Below are 15979 nucleotides of genomic sequence, written 5' to 3' on the forward strand. Positions count from 1 at the left end.
TGGGGGTTAACATTTATCTGAGTAGTGAGGTAAGGATTTGATATTTTCAGACTTTCAAAGTGAAGAAGTGTGATGAGGTTAACTTACATGTAGTGACGGTTCGTATATTGCTTCTTGCTCCTAGACCTCCAGCATTGGATGTGACCACATAACAGTCATATGTAGTTACCGGTCGAAGATTTCTAACCACTGTGCTATTGTTTGTAAAAGACAAGTTGTACCGTTCCCCGGTCAGTGTTGAATTTATCAGCAAAAAGTATTGTAGTGCTGTTTGCACCGAATCCCATTCTAGCCAGATGGCTGTACTTGATATTGCCTTTGAATAGGTTATCTGAGATGTACCCGGTGCTACAGTAGGAACAAAAGTAAAAGAGTGTTATCATATCATCTGCACACAATTTATTGCTGTGTTGTGAAGAAGGCTGAAGAAAGCCATATCAAATTATATCTTAATATTCTTAACAATCCGTTGTCTATTCATTATGTCAACATTAATTTTACAGTAAATGATGGATTGTGATTGTTGAACCGCATATATTTAAACATTGGAAAAAAAAAAAAAACAGCAAATTACCTGTCCTTGCTAATTTTACATCGACACATACAGGAGTATAAATCTGAAACCCTTTAACTGTGACAGTGTACAATGTCCCCGTCTTCAAACCAAAGACCTCTTTCCTTGACATACTCCCAGGTGCCGATGCTACAACTGGAGCGATGCTTGTGTCGTTCACAACCCGAAGGTCCAAAAAATAAGTGCTTACTCCCTGGAATCTGTTCCATTGAACCAACAGTGATGATGCCGTAGGAGAAGTTATAGAAGTGATGCTGCATTCTGAAAAAGAAGGGATCGCTCATAAAAGCCATGTTCTAGTATAGGCCACTAATCACTAAAAATATTTTTGTGACATTGATCATATGAACTGATTTGTAAAAAAAAAAAAAAAAAAAAAGAAAACAGATGTTCTTCGGAACCAAATGCTAAAGAACAGGATCATCAGTTTTTCTTAAAATGTGATTTTTGTTATAAAATATTATGAAAATTTCAAATTAAGCTGATATGCAAAACAGAAGTTTTGGTAACACTTTGCAAACTATTAGTTTATAGTTAATTCATAGTTAATATATTGTAGTCTCTACATTGTTTATATATTAATAGGCTATATACAAATAGCGAGTTATTCATTCATTGTCACTGTAATTAACACAATTATTATTGTTTTATTAGCTCATATGTCAAGAGTTAGATAATGTTTTTTATGCTTTGTTAACAACTTATTAACTTTAGATTAGGTCATGGAAAATGGTAAAATGTCATTACAATACAATGATAAACCCATCCCACAACCCCCTATATCTAGTTAACTAGCTCCATTAGAGCAACAATATATTTTTACTATCACTACTTCATACAATCATAAATGTAGGCCTCATAAAGATCTGAAATGGACCCCTGAATGACTGCAATGAAACAAATGTTCTGTTCTAGAGAAGTTCACATACCTTGTGCCTGAGTGCTCCATATCTGCGCCAAAAAAAAGAACAAATAAAAACAACAAATCAATAAAATAATTTATAGACATGTATAGACATTTTTTTAAAAAGCATTCATATATAAAGATTTTAATTGTATAGAATCATAAATCTACCTGAGTCACCAAAACTACAACACCTAGTGTCTCCAGCACTCTCATCTTTGACAATACCTGAAATATTACAAAAAGTGGTTTACATGGTAGTCAGACAAAAGAGGTGATTTGGATTCTTTTGAGCTATAGAGCAGGAACACCTGTGGCCAAAGAGCCAATCAGTAGAGCCCGTGGGGGCCCATCCTCTCTTAATTCCCTGAGGAATAGAGAGATATGGAAGGATAACAGAGAAAAGGAGAGGGAGGGACTGATGGGAAGAAATACATAGAAAGAGGGTGGAACTGAGACAAAAATGTCATCGTCATGAGAGTTAGTCAGCTTTCGTAAATTGGCACTTTAATTGATGTGAATTCTGTTCAAAATCTTGTGTGAAATATTTTTATATATATATATATATATATAAAATTAATTGTATTATTAAAAACTTGTTCTGAGATAAAACTTGTTCCTACAAAAGGTACATAAGACCATCTAACATTAATTTGGTTACAATTTATTTTGATAGTCTGCTTTAGACATTCTACTAACTGTAAGTAAACTATGTGTCAACTAGCAGTCATTAGAATATTAGTAGACTGTCCCAATGTGTAGTGAACCAGGGTCCTTACTGTCATTACCAGTGCCCGAATTCATGTACAGGATATACTGATTCACGAGCTCGGGAGCTGATTGAGACGCACCCATGATATATATGCTGCTAAACTTTTGAAGATCACGTTATTTTACATGTGTGTCAGCAATGCTTCTATTGCTTGTTTTTGCTTCTTCTTCACCTGTGTTTTGATCCGGAGACTCTGTGCTCTTTCAGAAAATACTTAATAACGCCGCCTACTGTATAACTATTGAAGAAAAGGTCATACAGGTTTGGTACGGAATGAGGGTGAGTAAATGATTTTTTTTTTTTTTTTCCTTTTTGGGTGAACTAATCCTTTAATAATCAAAAAGTTATTGAGGTACTTCTACTGTAACCTACAGAACACATAATAAGGTCTCTTGTATTCAAACTGATTTTTATGTATGTAAGCAAATGTAATATTCTTGACTTGGCTGACTCATTTTTATCAAGCTACAATGTTATCTAAGGTTGTCTGCTTTTGTAGTTATTCCAGATGTTGCGTGATATACATCTTCACAAAGACAAATATGACAGTTGTAGTCTGAGCTGCCCTCTTTTCAACACACTGAGTCACATACTTGTGAATTTTATGACCATGGGTATTCAACCTAACCCAGAAACAAGTGTTGTGTGAAACATCCTCAAATAATTTCCTTAAAGCTTCTATGTGAAACAAATATGGCAGGTGAGAGATCCTTTGCTCTGGGAACAAAGGCTGGGAACAGTAGGACTTGACCTGTTAAAGATGAAGATAAACGAGAGGGAGGAGCTGCCAGCTTTGATACCAAGGTAATGGTGAAACTAAAGAAATCTGTGTTAACTTTGGAAACTGGATCTTGTAGAGAACAAATACTTTCGATTTATGTCACTTTCTGGGACCTCCTCGAGCCAGGCCCAGGGACAAAAAGGTCCAGTTGTCCCCCTTTATTGGTGGCCTTGATTACAACCATGGTGATATGCAGAACAACAGCATGATTGCATGTGTGATACTGTTTTTATTAAACAGTTCAATAATCAAGACACAAACCAAATTAATATTTTTGATATTTATGATATGATACAACAGTTCTGTTGTCAAATGTGATTGGTTGGGCAGTGAAAAAGAAGCGTGCTTAATTGTATTGAATGTGCACTTATAGTGTTCTTCAAATCTTAAAAGTTTTTATTTTAAAACCTACATGCAGATAATATAATCTGGTGGAAGTTAGGTTCGTTTAAAAACACTGAAGTGGCAAGGCACCGGACGAGATTCACTCTGAGATACCGAAGGCCCTGGATGAAGTCGGGCTACCTTGGCTGAAATGCCTGTTCAACATCGCATGGGAATCTGGGACAGTGCCTGCTGTCTGGAAGACTGGTGTGGTGGTTTAAAAAAAGGGGACCAGAGGGTGTGTTCCAATTGTAGAGGGATCACTCTATGCCAGAATTTTAGAAAGAAGAATCCGACCGATTGTCGAACCTTGGCTTGACGAGGAACAAAGCGGATTCTGTCTCAGACGTTGAACAGTGGACCAGCTTTGTACCCTGATAAAGATCCTGGAGGGGGCATGAGAGTTTGCTTGCAGTCTATGTATGTTTTGTGGACTTGGAGAAGGCTTATGACCATGTTCCCTGGGGTGTTTTGTGGGGGGTGCTTAGAGAGTATGGGGTACCAGGCTCGCTAATGGTGTGAAAGCTGTGTTCTCTGCAGCAAGTCAAGCTTGTTTCCAGTGAGTGCTGGACTCCACCAGGGCTGTTTCTTGTCACCAATCCTGTTTGGGATATTCACAGATGGGATCTCAAGGCACAGCCGGCGGGTAGAGGGTGTTCAGTTTGGGGGCCTTAGAGTGGCATCTCTGCTGTTTGTGAATGATGTTGTCCTGATGAGCTCATCAGCTCTTACTTGGGTGGTTCACGGCTGAGTGTGAAGTGGTGGGAATGAGGGTCAGCACCTCCAGATTTAAGGCCATTGAAAACGGCCTTAAGTTGGGGAGCGAGTTGCATTCCTAAGTGGAGTATCATCTCTGGGTCTTGTTCATGAGTGAGGGTAGGTCGTAGCATGAGACCGACAGTTGGATCAGTGTGGTGGTGGCAGTAAAGTCATTGTACAGGACCGTCGTGGTGAAGAGAGAACTGAGTCTGAGGGCAAAGCTCTCGATTTACCAGTCGATCTATGTTCTGAGGTTATGATCATGGTTATGAACCGAAAAAACAAGATCAAGGATTCAAGCAGGCGAATTTAAGTCACTTTTCCACCGTCGGGCCGAACGGTTCTAACAACGTTAAGGAATGGTTATAGTTATGTTTCCACTTGAGCCTGGTATGGCATGGCACAATTACAAACCGTTCTCGGCCCGGAAATCTCAGCATGGTTAACCGTGTTGCTAGAATGCATGTAGTGCGTCACAACTCTGAATTAGTCACTTGTCTTTTGCCTGGCTACCAATTTCAATGTAGCTGGCTAAGCGCACTATTTGAGTGATGTAAACACAAATTAATAATAAAATTAAAAGAAATATCCACTATTTACATCTCGTGTCATCAGTAAAGCGTTGCATTACCAAGGCAAAACTGGCGCACTTGTATTACATTCCAAAAAGCAGCTGTTATCAGCCCTACAGTGGAAAATGAAACCATATCCATACTAGCTAGGCCAGATTGCCACGGGATGGAATGGTTAGGCAAAGAGAACAGTTAGGCCCGATAGTGGAAAAGTGGCTTTCTCTGTAGGGTGTTTGGGCTGACGCTGAGAGAAAATATTCAGACACCAGGGAGGCCGCTGCTTCTCTGTGTAGCCAGTTGAGGTAGTTTGGGCATTAGGTCAGAATGCCTCCTGGACACCTTCTGGTGGAGGTGTACAGGGCATGTACAACTGGGAAGAGCCCCCAGGGCAGACCCAGGATTTTTTTTCAGTAGCATTACATTTTTGTGTCTTTGTTTATTTTATGAAACTTTGCCAGGTATTTGAAATAACCCTTTTATAAAAGCTATAAGCCCCATAAAGTTGTGATTTACAGTGAATTTAGAAGTGTGTTTTAGCTGTTCTAAATTCAGTGTAAATCATGGCTTCACAGGGATTATTGCTTTATTACCTGTCTGAATACATTGCATTCAGTTCACTCTTAAGTACACTATAGTGCAAAAGTTTTGGGACATCTGCCTTTACATGCACATGAACTTTAATGACATCCCATTCTTAATCCATAGGGTTTAATATGGAGTTGTCCCACCCTTTGCAGCTATAACAGCTTCAACTCTTCTGGGAAGGCTTTCCACAAGGTTTAGGAGTGTGTTTATGGGAATTTTTGGCCATTCTTCTAGAAGCTCATTTGTGAGGTCAGGCACTGATGTTGGACGAGAAGGCCTGGCTCTTCGCTCTAATTCATCCCCAAGGTGTTTTATCAGGTTGAGGTCAGGACTCTGTGCAGGCCAGTCAAGTTCCTCCACACCAAACTCGCTCATCCATGTCTTTATGGACCTTGCTTTGTGCACTGGTGTGCAGTCATGTTGGAACAGGAAGGGGCCATCCCCAAACTGTTCCAACAAAGTTGGGAGCATGGAATTGTCCAAAATGTCTTGGTATGCTGAAGCATTAAGAGTTCCTTTCACTGGAACTAAGGGGCCAAGCCCAACCCCTGAAAAACAACCCCACACCATAATCCCCCCTCCACCTAACTTTACACTTGGCACAATGCAGTCAGGCAAGTACCGTTCTCCTGGCAACCACCAACTTGTCCATTGGATTGCCAGACAGAGAAGCGTGATTCGTCACTCCAGAGAACACGTCTCCACTGCTCTAGAGTCCAGTGTCGGCGTACTTTACACCACTGCATTCAACGCTTTGCATTGCACTTGGTGATGTAAGGCTTGGATGCAGCTGCTCGGCCATGGAAACCCATTTTATGAAGCTCTCTACGCACTGTTTTTCAGCTAATCTGAAGGCCACACAAAGTTTGGAGGTCTGTAGCTATTGACTCTGCAGAAAGTAGGCAACCTCAGCGCTCTGTGATTTTACGTGGCCTACCACTTCGTGGCTGAGTTGCTGTTGTTCCCAATTGCTTTCACTTTGTTATAATACCACTAACAGTTGACCGTGAAATATTTAGTAGTGTGAAAAAGTAGTCATGAAAAAAATTTCACAAATTGCACAGGTGGCAACCTATCACGGTACCACGTTTGAATTCACTGAGCTCCTGAGAGTGACCCATTCTTTCACAAATGTTTGTAGAAGCAGTCTGCATGCCTAGGTGCTTGATTTTATACACCTGTGGCCATGAAAGTGATTGAAACACCTGAATTCAATGATTTGGAGGGGTGTCCCAATACTCTTGGCAATATAGTGTGTATTCTTTTAAACTGTGTTATTTTCATAATAAGTATTCTTTTTAAAAGTATGCTAATGTGTAGCCTGCTTTTTACTCACAAGGGCCAAGAGTGCTGAGATAACAGTTTAACAGCACTGGAGCACTGGGATTTTTTACTTTCTTTCCAGACTGGGGACATGCTGTATGTTCTTCCCTTCCACCATATCCCTCAAATCCCATTGGAAGTTGTGTTGGGTCATGAGACACACTAAAACCAATGGCGTCTTCCAAGCACTAATGAGACTCATGAGCTTAGGCGAAGGGAGTCTGTTTCTTAAACAAAAGACTTGGAATGTAGCACACAAGTCAATTGAACTACTTTTATGATAGCGCCTTTTCCCCTTTTTGAAGTTTGTCAGTATAAATCAATATTTACAGTTTGGGCATTCTACCCAATTCTTTGTGTGTGTGTTCCTCAGAAGAAAGAAAGTCATACAGGTCTGGAACAACATGACGGAGAGAAAATGATTTCTGAGTGAACTATTCCGAAGTTAGTGGAATAGCCTTTTGAAAGATCTTTTCATCCTCTCTGATGGTAGAAGATAATATGTTTTGAACTTCTTTTGAAAGTGCTTTTTTTTTTTTTTTTTTTACTTGAAGCAAAGCAGTTTGAGAACAGGGTTTCAAAAAACAAATAATAATAAAAACAATTAAGAAACTGGTAACACTTTACAATAAGGTTCATTAGTTAACATTAGTTACCTACATTAGTTAACATGAACTAAAAATGAACTGCACTTATACAGCATTTATGAATCTTTGTTAATGTTAATTTCAACATTTACTAATACATTATTAAAATCATGTTAACATTAGTTAATGCACTGTGAAGTAACGAACAAACAATGAACAACTAGTAAATACAGTAACAAATGTATTGCTCATGGTTAGTTAATGTTAGTTAATACATTGACTAACGTTTAACTAATGAACATTATTGTAAAGTGTTACCAAGAAACTTAAGCTAATCCAGACTCATATCAAGGTGTTTCATGATATAAACAGTTTATTTGTATTATACTTCAGTCATTTTACACAAAAAAATGCCCATTTCTGTTCAAAGTGAAACTGAATGCCACAGACAAAAGGACCCATGACAATGAAAGGTGTTTAATGTTGAAAGTATACTGTATATGTGACCATGAATACCTCTGTTATATGTTGCCTCTTTCTTGCTTTTTTTCCTCGGGACTCCAGCATGTCAAAGGGTTTAAAAAAACATTCGAAATTGAGCTTTGACATTGAGCTTTCTGTTCATGAGATTGAATGTCGATTAGCTACTCAAATGGTCCACATTCTGTTCAGTCTGGGAAACATGATTTGGTTGATTGTTAAGTGTCAACAAAGATACATAAAAAGTCAGCATGTTTACTGATGTGATTTGATACTCATTGTCACACAAGAGATTCAATCATGCTCACATTGAGTTTCCCAGAGGCCTAGAAACATATTTGTTGCTGTATTTGATGACTGGGTGGTCCAATATTCTCTGTATGTCCAAACTGCAGCTTGACTTGCAGGAAGTTTTGTGGGAAATAAAGTTTTGTTTTGTGTGCTCTCCATTTATACAGGACATGCACTGAATGCAAAAGCAAATGAGCACAATTAGTGCAGAATAGAACAATAGCAGGTGGCCCTCAAACTAACCTCTACTAAAATTATTGGAGAATTATAAAGTTGCTCTCAATAATTTTAACTTAATTTTTAATAATATTAGTTAACTAGTTCAGTTAGGTATCAAAATCACATTTCATCAATTGACAACAAAACACTCACAACATTCCCTGAGGCTCATTAATGTTTCCTGATTCTCAGACCCAGGAAGGCTCAGTTAGATCCATGATGATAATAAGAGCAAGACTTTATTGTATTAAAAGGAGACAAACACAAAAGATGTTTTCATAGGTGAATACTGTGGAAGATGTGGGAACCATTAACAGAACTCCATGGGGAACATTTACAACACAAAAAATGTGACAGTTTGTTTACTGTCATACTTCTCATGCCAAAACACTTAAAAGTAGCACACAACAACAAAGATAACGCCATTCCAGTATTACATGTGCAGGATGACACATGATGAATTATTATTAAGGCATGGAAATAGAATTAGTTCAAACTTGTCAATCAAATTAATTTTTTTTTTTTTATTTATTAATTTAAAAGATATTTTTTTCAAAGGCAAAAACATTCACATTTATATATAGTAAAAAGGGATTATCAATATATTTTCTTTATAAATAAGCCAAAATGATACCTAATGTAGGTCAATACAATAATAATAATAATAATAATAATAATAATAATAATAATAATAGGCTTTTTACAGCTTAATCTCACCATAAACAAAAGCTAAATTATCTATAAAATCAAAGTAGAATTTTCACTCATAAGTAAGATTAAACTAAAAACATTTTCTTAGTCACTGTTTAAGGGTGTACTTACGCTAGGCACGGTTGCCTTGAACCGAGCCCGAGTGCGACTGTCCCCTCATGATCATTTATGCTGCGCAGCGATTTTCACTTATATGTATCAGAGGATTATCACAAAGTCAGCTGACGTTAATGGAGGAATTTGCAGCTTTACTCGCTACAATTCCTTTTCATCAATAAGGTGAGATTCAGACCCGCTATAAACCCAAATACACTCAAATTAATTACAATAATTAAAAAAGTGTACTATCCAAGTAGTAATAAAGATGTTTGCCGTAGTAATGACAGTAGCGCACACAAAAGTAGTAGCTGTTCCGTGCTCCAGCACGGTTAGCGCTCACACTGCATGTGTACCGCGCTCCAGCCCAATTGAACCGTGATCTGGCTCACCTCTTCCAAGCCGGCCAGGGACGGCTAATCGAACCACACCCGGGCACGGCACGGAGCAATCACACTAGTCAAACGACCCAGGCTTTGGGGGTCAAACACGCTCGGGCACGGTTCAGAACGCCTAGTGTGAGTACACGCTAATTTAGTTAACTTGCTTTAAATAAAGTAAACATCGAAAATCCTTAATGTTTATTGTGATGTAGAGTTCGTCACAGGTCCAACAATTCATTAATTTTCATTTAAAATTTGTTAAGCCGAACCCAAAGAAATATGCTACACAGAACCAACCCAGACCCGTCTATTATTTTGAATGTTAGACCCAGACCCATGCAGAACCAAGAAATGCCATACCCGGAACCGTCGCAAATTATTTGAAAGTTTATTTGGACCCAAACCCAGCCGGAAAGACACCAACCCAACTGGACCCGATTGGCACATAGGCCTATTCCACAGCAAATTGCTATAAACAAGTCAATAAACAAGTTGCGAAAATAAAATGTTTTGTCTTACCTAATGTTAGTAGCCTTCTCCCTTGTACAATCTGATGTACAATCCTCCTTGCCAAGAATCTTCCATCCATGTTATTCCTCTCTTGCCAATTGAAATGCTTAATCCACGCATTATTCCAGCTTCAAATTTCCATTTGCTGTCACGGTGATGGATGACAAATGCGACTTTAAAGTTTTGCATTTTGTTGTATCTCGAGTCAACTCGCATAATAAGATAACTTCGACTGTTTGTTCTTTTGAACTACAATAACGATTGCTCGTTCAGTGGCATGGCCGCTGACGTTAGTATTACTTATTTATAATCACTTCTGTGCTCTCTGAGCCGAGTCTGACCAAAATTTTAGATATAGCAAGATGGTTCATTCATAATATTATTTTAAAAATAGGAGAAAGAAAGTGCACGCGCTTGAGACTGCACGCAATTTGAGCATCATAGAAAACATTAATGTGACAATTCATCTCAGATTTTGTTGCTGATTTGAAATATGTTATTTAAATGTGAGTGTAATGTGTAATGTGAGGCTGCAAGCAGTTTGGCTATTGAGATTTGAAGTTTGTTTGCATTACTGTTGCACACAATATGAACTGGAAATATCATGGTCACCGTGGGCTTGCATTAACCCTCTGGAGTCTGAGGCTGATTGGGAGTAGTTTTGACATGCCCTGACATTTGTGCTTTTTTCAGTTGTTTATAAACATATTAATTACAAAAGTCTAATTACACTGTATTCATCAGACACTATGCTACAATAATATGTGAGCAACAAGTATGTATATGTTTGTATTTTTGAGAGTATTACGTATATGTGTGGTTTTTGAAAAAGCAAAAAAAAAAAAATAAGTCACTGAAATAAGGCCTGAAAATGCATACTAAATGTTTTTTCACAAGACTTTTGGGAATTTTTAGTCTAGAGTTTTTGCTTCAAAATGATGTGGAAATTATCCTGCCTACTCGGACACAAAAAAATTGATAATGATTTTAAATTTCTAAGACACTTTTTGTTTAGGGAGCCCATATGCGGAGAGGTGTGAATCATCATGAATAATGCTGTGATTCACACCTGAGGAGATTAAGACTCTGCCCCTAATGAGCCGCATAATGAGCCATTAGGTCAAGAATGTGACTGAGTCAACTAAGAAAGAATGCAATGATAAAAGAAATATATCATTTTTTGTTTGAAGTTTATTTAAAATATAGTTAACTATATAAATGAGAGTCAAAGACACATTTTGAGTACACAGTTATACCTGGAAATAAATCCTGTTCAAAGATATATGTGAACATCACATACCTGGCATTTGGTGTTTCTGCAATGGAGGAGAAAAAAAAAGAAGAAGAAGAAGAAGAAAAAAAAAAAACTTTCCTGCTTCCAATCAGTGATCTCAGTATCATATGCATGCAGTCCAGTGTGGGCCAATATAATTCTCAAATCTGTGAGATAAAAATCTGCTCATCAAGCCTGCATTTATTTGATCAAAAATACAGAAAAAAACAGCAATACTGTGAAATATTATTACAATTTAAAATAATGGTTTACTATTTTAATATACTTTATAATGTATTTCTGTGATGCAAAACATCTAAACATTCATGTTATATCTATGGTATTTTATATATTATATTTGTTATATTATAGAGCCTAAATGTTAATGTGCAGTTTAATACATTGCTAACACATTTTATTTCAGTATTTATTACGTACTTAAGTCTCACTCATCTCAGTATAGCAATATAGTTTGGGAATAGCCATGGCAGTTTACTAATGTAAGTTATGTGTAGTAAACGAGCCCCTGCCCCTTTGATCGCGAAAGTGAAAATGGCCTTTGCGGTCGCATCGCGCATGAATGCGGGGGTGTCCCCGCATTCCCATTTCTCCCCCCACCCACCCCTCAGTCCACCAGGTACTCAAGACCACCCTCACAGTACCGGGAGTCCAGGATTTCCTTGATGCCATAGATGGGTCCATCCTCCAGGAGCATCAGTAGGGGGGTTCTTCTGATGGGCCAGGCTCTGTGGAGGAATCAGATAAAGGTGAGTGGAAGGCTTTGAGGAGTGATTCATGAAAAAAATATGTTATGATTATATAACTTTATTGTCAGACAAAGTTTTTCTTGCATGACAGTATGTTCATTCACAATCCCTAACAATCCACAACACAATACAATCCACAATACTGTACAGTCACATAAAAAGAAAGAAAAAAAGCAATTAGTGTAGATTTGATTTTTTGTATGTACCTTATTCAAAATGGATATTTTACACCTCTGGGCATTAGTTCACCAGGAATCAGATCAATAGCACAGTCCCATGGTTGGTGTGGTGGTAAGTGAGAGGCTTGTCTTGGGCAGAAGACATCCTGAAAGTGGGTGTAACATGGATAGGACTTTCAATGGAGGTCAAGTAAATCTTCAACACAGATGAATGGAAGACACAAAGGCAATAAGTGTTACAGAGGTAGTAAGTGGTTTGCTATTAATAGAAGGTAAAGAAACAACACTCACTATCGCAGTGGAGGTCGAACGGGACAAGAGGATTTAATGTGTTCCTCAGCTCTGCAATATAGACAAAGGTGCTGGGTCAGCCTGCAAAGTTGTTCTGCTGGTGAGGGGTGAAACACGTCCACTTGCAAGGGCTCTGACACTGCTTCTGGAGGAGCTGATGGAACTGGCTGGCGGGTAGTTGGAATAGACTGCAAGGCTGATTGGTCTTCCAGACAGCTACTCATTCGATAAGCCACTTGAATAGATAATTGGATGAAGCCCAATGCTCTAGCTCAATGGTGTTTTGTTTTTGATTTGATTTGTTCCAGCCGGGTTCATCGTCACGTTCTGGCCTTCTGTCACGTACAGTGACGAAAATGACATGACGTCACTGTAAGTGACAAAAGGCCAGAACATGACGATGAACCCGGCTGCAACAAATCCTGAAATCCTTACAAATCCAGGCTTAGATACAATGATGGAAACAGAGATGGATCACTTCAAACAGGAAAGTTTATTTATGAAGCTGCAGGAACTACAGGTAAGTGGATGAATAGAGAGGTATTGGAAGACTTGGGATACTTTATATTAATGTTGAGCTTGTCTCACAGGTTTGCAGAGCACACACAAGGGCACAGACGAGAAGACAAGGGAGGATTGGATGGTGACTTGGATGACTGGATTGAGGTAACAAGGCTGGTAGAGTATCTCATGAACTTCTAGCAGGTAAGTAGCAAGGTAAGTAATCAGATGAGGCCAGACAGACTGAGGGTGTGCGTGTGCTACTTATAGTGCTAATGATGAGGGCTGATGAGTGTCAGGTGTGCATGGTTTAAAAATGTTGTAAAATATATATTTTGTATAAAATAAAAAATGTTTAGTACAGTAATTTGTTTTACAGTAAGCTTAAACTTCTATAACTTTTTTACACTTTAATCTTTCACTTTTCAGTTAAGGGGTTAATACTCCGGTGAGTGTGAAGGCTGAGTGAGGGAGAGCCTGGCGTGATAGTGACATTAATATGCTTTATATTTTCTGTTATGTACTAATAATAATAATAATAATAAAACCCACAATAATTTATGCAGCCAGAAAAGCTATAGCCACATCAACACTCTGTTATCAAGCGAAAATACTATTTAAACAATTTTTTCTTTTAATTTCTCAATTAAGTGTTATTTGCTTTTAGAAAAGCTGTACAAAACAGTTTTAAATTAGAATTTAGAACCATGAGTTTTGATTAAACCACTTTTCACTTTCACTTCTACTTTTGCCCAGCCAAAGAGATTAATCTAATTTGTTAGAAATTAGACACAGGCCTTTTACATATTTAGATATCTATATTGTAGTCTATAAGGTGTATGTCATAATGATTCACAATAAATAGCATTGCAATGAATTCAGATTGAATTATTGTGGTCAGTTAGCCTATAGCAGGTTCCAGCAGTAATGGACAATATGTTATATTTATATTTGGCATTTTAACACACAAACACAAAATGGCCATTTTCGGAAGTGCAGCCCCTGACAGTGGGACCTCTAGGGCCTCCGGACTCTGAAGCGTAGAGACCACCGGGATGCCAGCCGCTCTTAAAGACAACAGCGGTGTGTCCTCCACACTGGACACCAGTCTCAGATGCCCTTGAAATGCCTGGGTGTCTTCAAGTGCGATGTTCACGACGACCAGGAACACTGGTGTGGCGTCCGTGATGGCTGAAGACTTTGATGTGACATCTATGACGGCTGTAGACTCTAACGAAGCGACCCTGACTGTTGGAAGCTCTAGCGTGACATCCATAAAGGTTGGAGACTCTGGCATGGAGTCCACATTGGCAGAGGACTCTGCCGTGGCGGCCACGACAGGATGAGACTCTGGGGTGGAGGTTACGGAGGCTACTCCGCCTTGATGGAGACACATTAACTGTGTGGCTGGATTCAATGTTTGATGAGTCATTCTGTTACGTATTTGAAGAGACGAGGCAGAAAGAGAATCCAAATCCACACAGTGTTTTAATAAAAGAAGGCAAAAATACAGATACTCCAAACCTGGAAACTGGCAAATAGTCCACACAAAGAAACAGGAACATAATCCAAAGACCACAAAGGAAAGAACAAGACATCCAGGTACCCCGATGAAGACATAAATACAAACGACTCATGACCCACGACTAAAACGCAAGAGCTTAAATAGGCAAACTGTAACCAGTAAATGATCAACAGATGGGAGAAATTAAACCATAATGAGTCCAGGCACAGGATTGTAGGGAATGTAGTTCATGATGGGAGAACAACAAAATTGGAAGGAGTCCGTTCTGGAGGAATTCATGGGCACTCCAGCTGATGATCATGACAGTACTTACTCAAGTACTGAGTAATATTAATTAACTACATGTACTTACTATAGAGTTATGGTTAGGGTTTGGTTTAGGGTTACTTACTTGTACTCTTATTACTATAGTATGTACATATACTGTAACAACTACGTCACCTTAAAATAAAGTGTTACCATTCTTTGTGTTATTTATAATCATACCAGCAACAACATGTCACCAATAACAAACAGATGTCGGGCATGTTGCCTGAAATGCAAAAGCAAAATTTAAGTTTTCACACCATTTGCGAAACATGCGGCAAATGTAAACATAAAAAAACAAAAAATAAAATAATTGTTGTATACTATAATTGATAAATTGTGTAAATCAAATTTATAACATTTAAGAAACAACTGATCCCAACCTGTTTTTTGTTTGTTTGTTTGTTTTTTGTAAGTACTCAATATTCAGCCATCAAAATATAGTTGACTCTTGTCAAAGTGATTTTATTTTGTTTACTTATTACTCAATAGTTATTATTAAAATAAGATAATAGTGAATTTTATTTTTATTAGATCTTGTATATCGACCTACATCTTGGAGCTAATTTGTTAGCACAATTATCTTTCACTTTAATTCAATCTGAGCCCAATTTGCTCATCCTCTCTAACAGATGCATTTCTCCCAACTTCAGTGCAATTTTGCATCTTCCTATAATGTTAACCAAACAGTCTTTTTGGTGGCAGATTTCACTATATACTTTATTACTTTTTATATACTTTTATGTATTGGCTTATATTGGATATATCGGATTGTGGAGAATTGTCAGGAAAGTACAGGAAGAGAGAAACTCAAAAGGGGAACTCAAACTCGAACCTGTCTCTATGAGCACATCAATGCACACCTCTGTGCCACAAGAGGGTTACCCTATTTTGCTTTAATTAGCAGTTACTGTTATTAATCTAACCACAACACTGTGATGATGCTGATTTTGTGTTTTGGGAGAACATTTTGATTTTGTGTTTAGCCCCCTTGTACCCTGTCCTTTTATAATGTTCAATATAATCAAAAATAATTTTATTGAAAATATATATATTTTTTAAATATCCTACATTTCCATTTGTACCCTTTTCTAATGGCCATCTGTATAATGCAAAGTGACTGAGTTGATAAATCTGTAACTATACTTGACCAACACTTTCTGCAGTGCTCATATGTGACCACAAGAGGGCACCTGAATACCTGAC

The sequence above is a fragment of the Ctenopharyngodon idella genome, chromosome 22 (assembly GCF_019924925.1).
Source record: "Ctenopharyngodon idella isolate HZGC_01 chromosome 22, HZGC01, whole genome shotgun sequence".
NCBI classification, from domain to species: domain Eukaryota; kingdom Metazoa; phylum Chordata; class Actinopteri; order Cypriniformes; family Xenocyprididae; genus Ctenopharyngodon; species Ctenopharyngodon idella.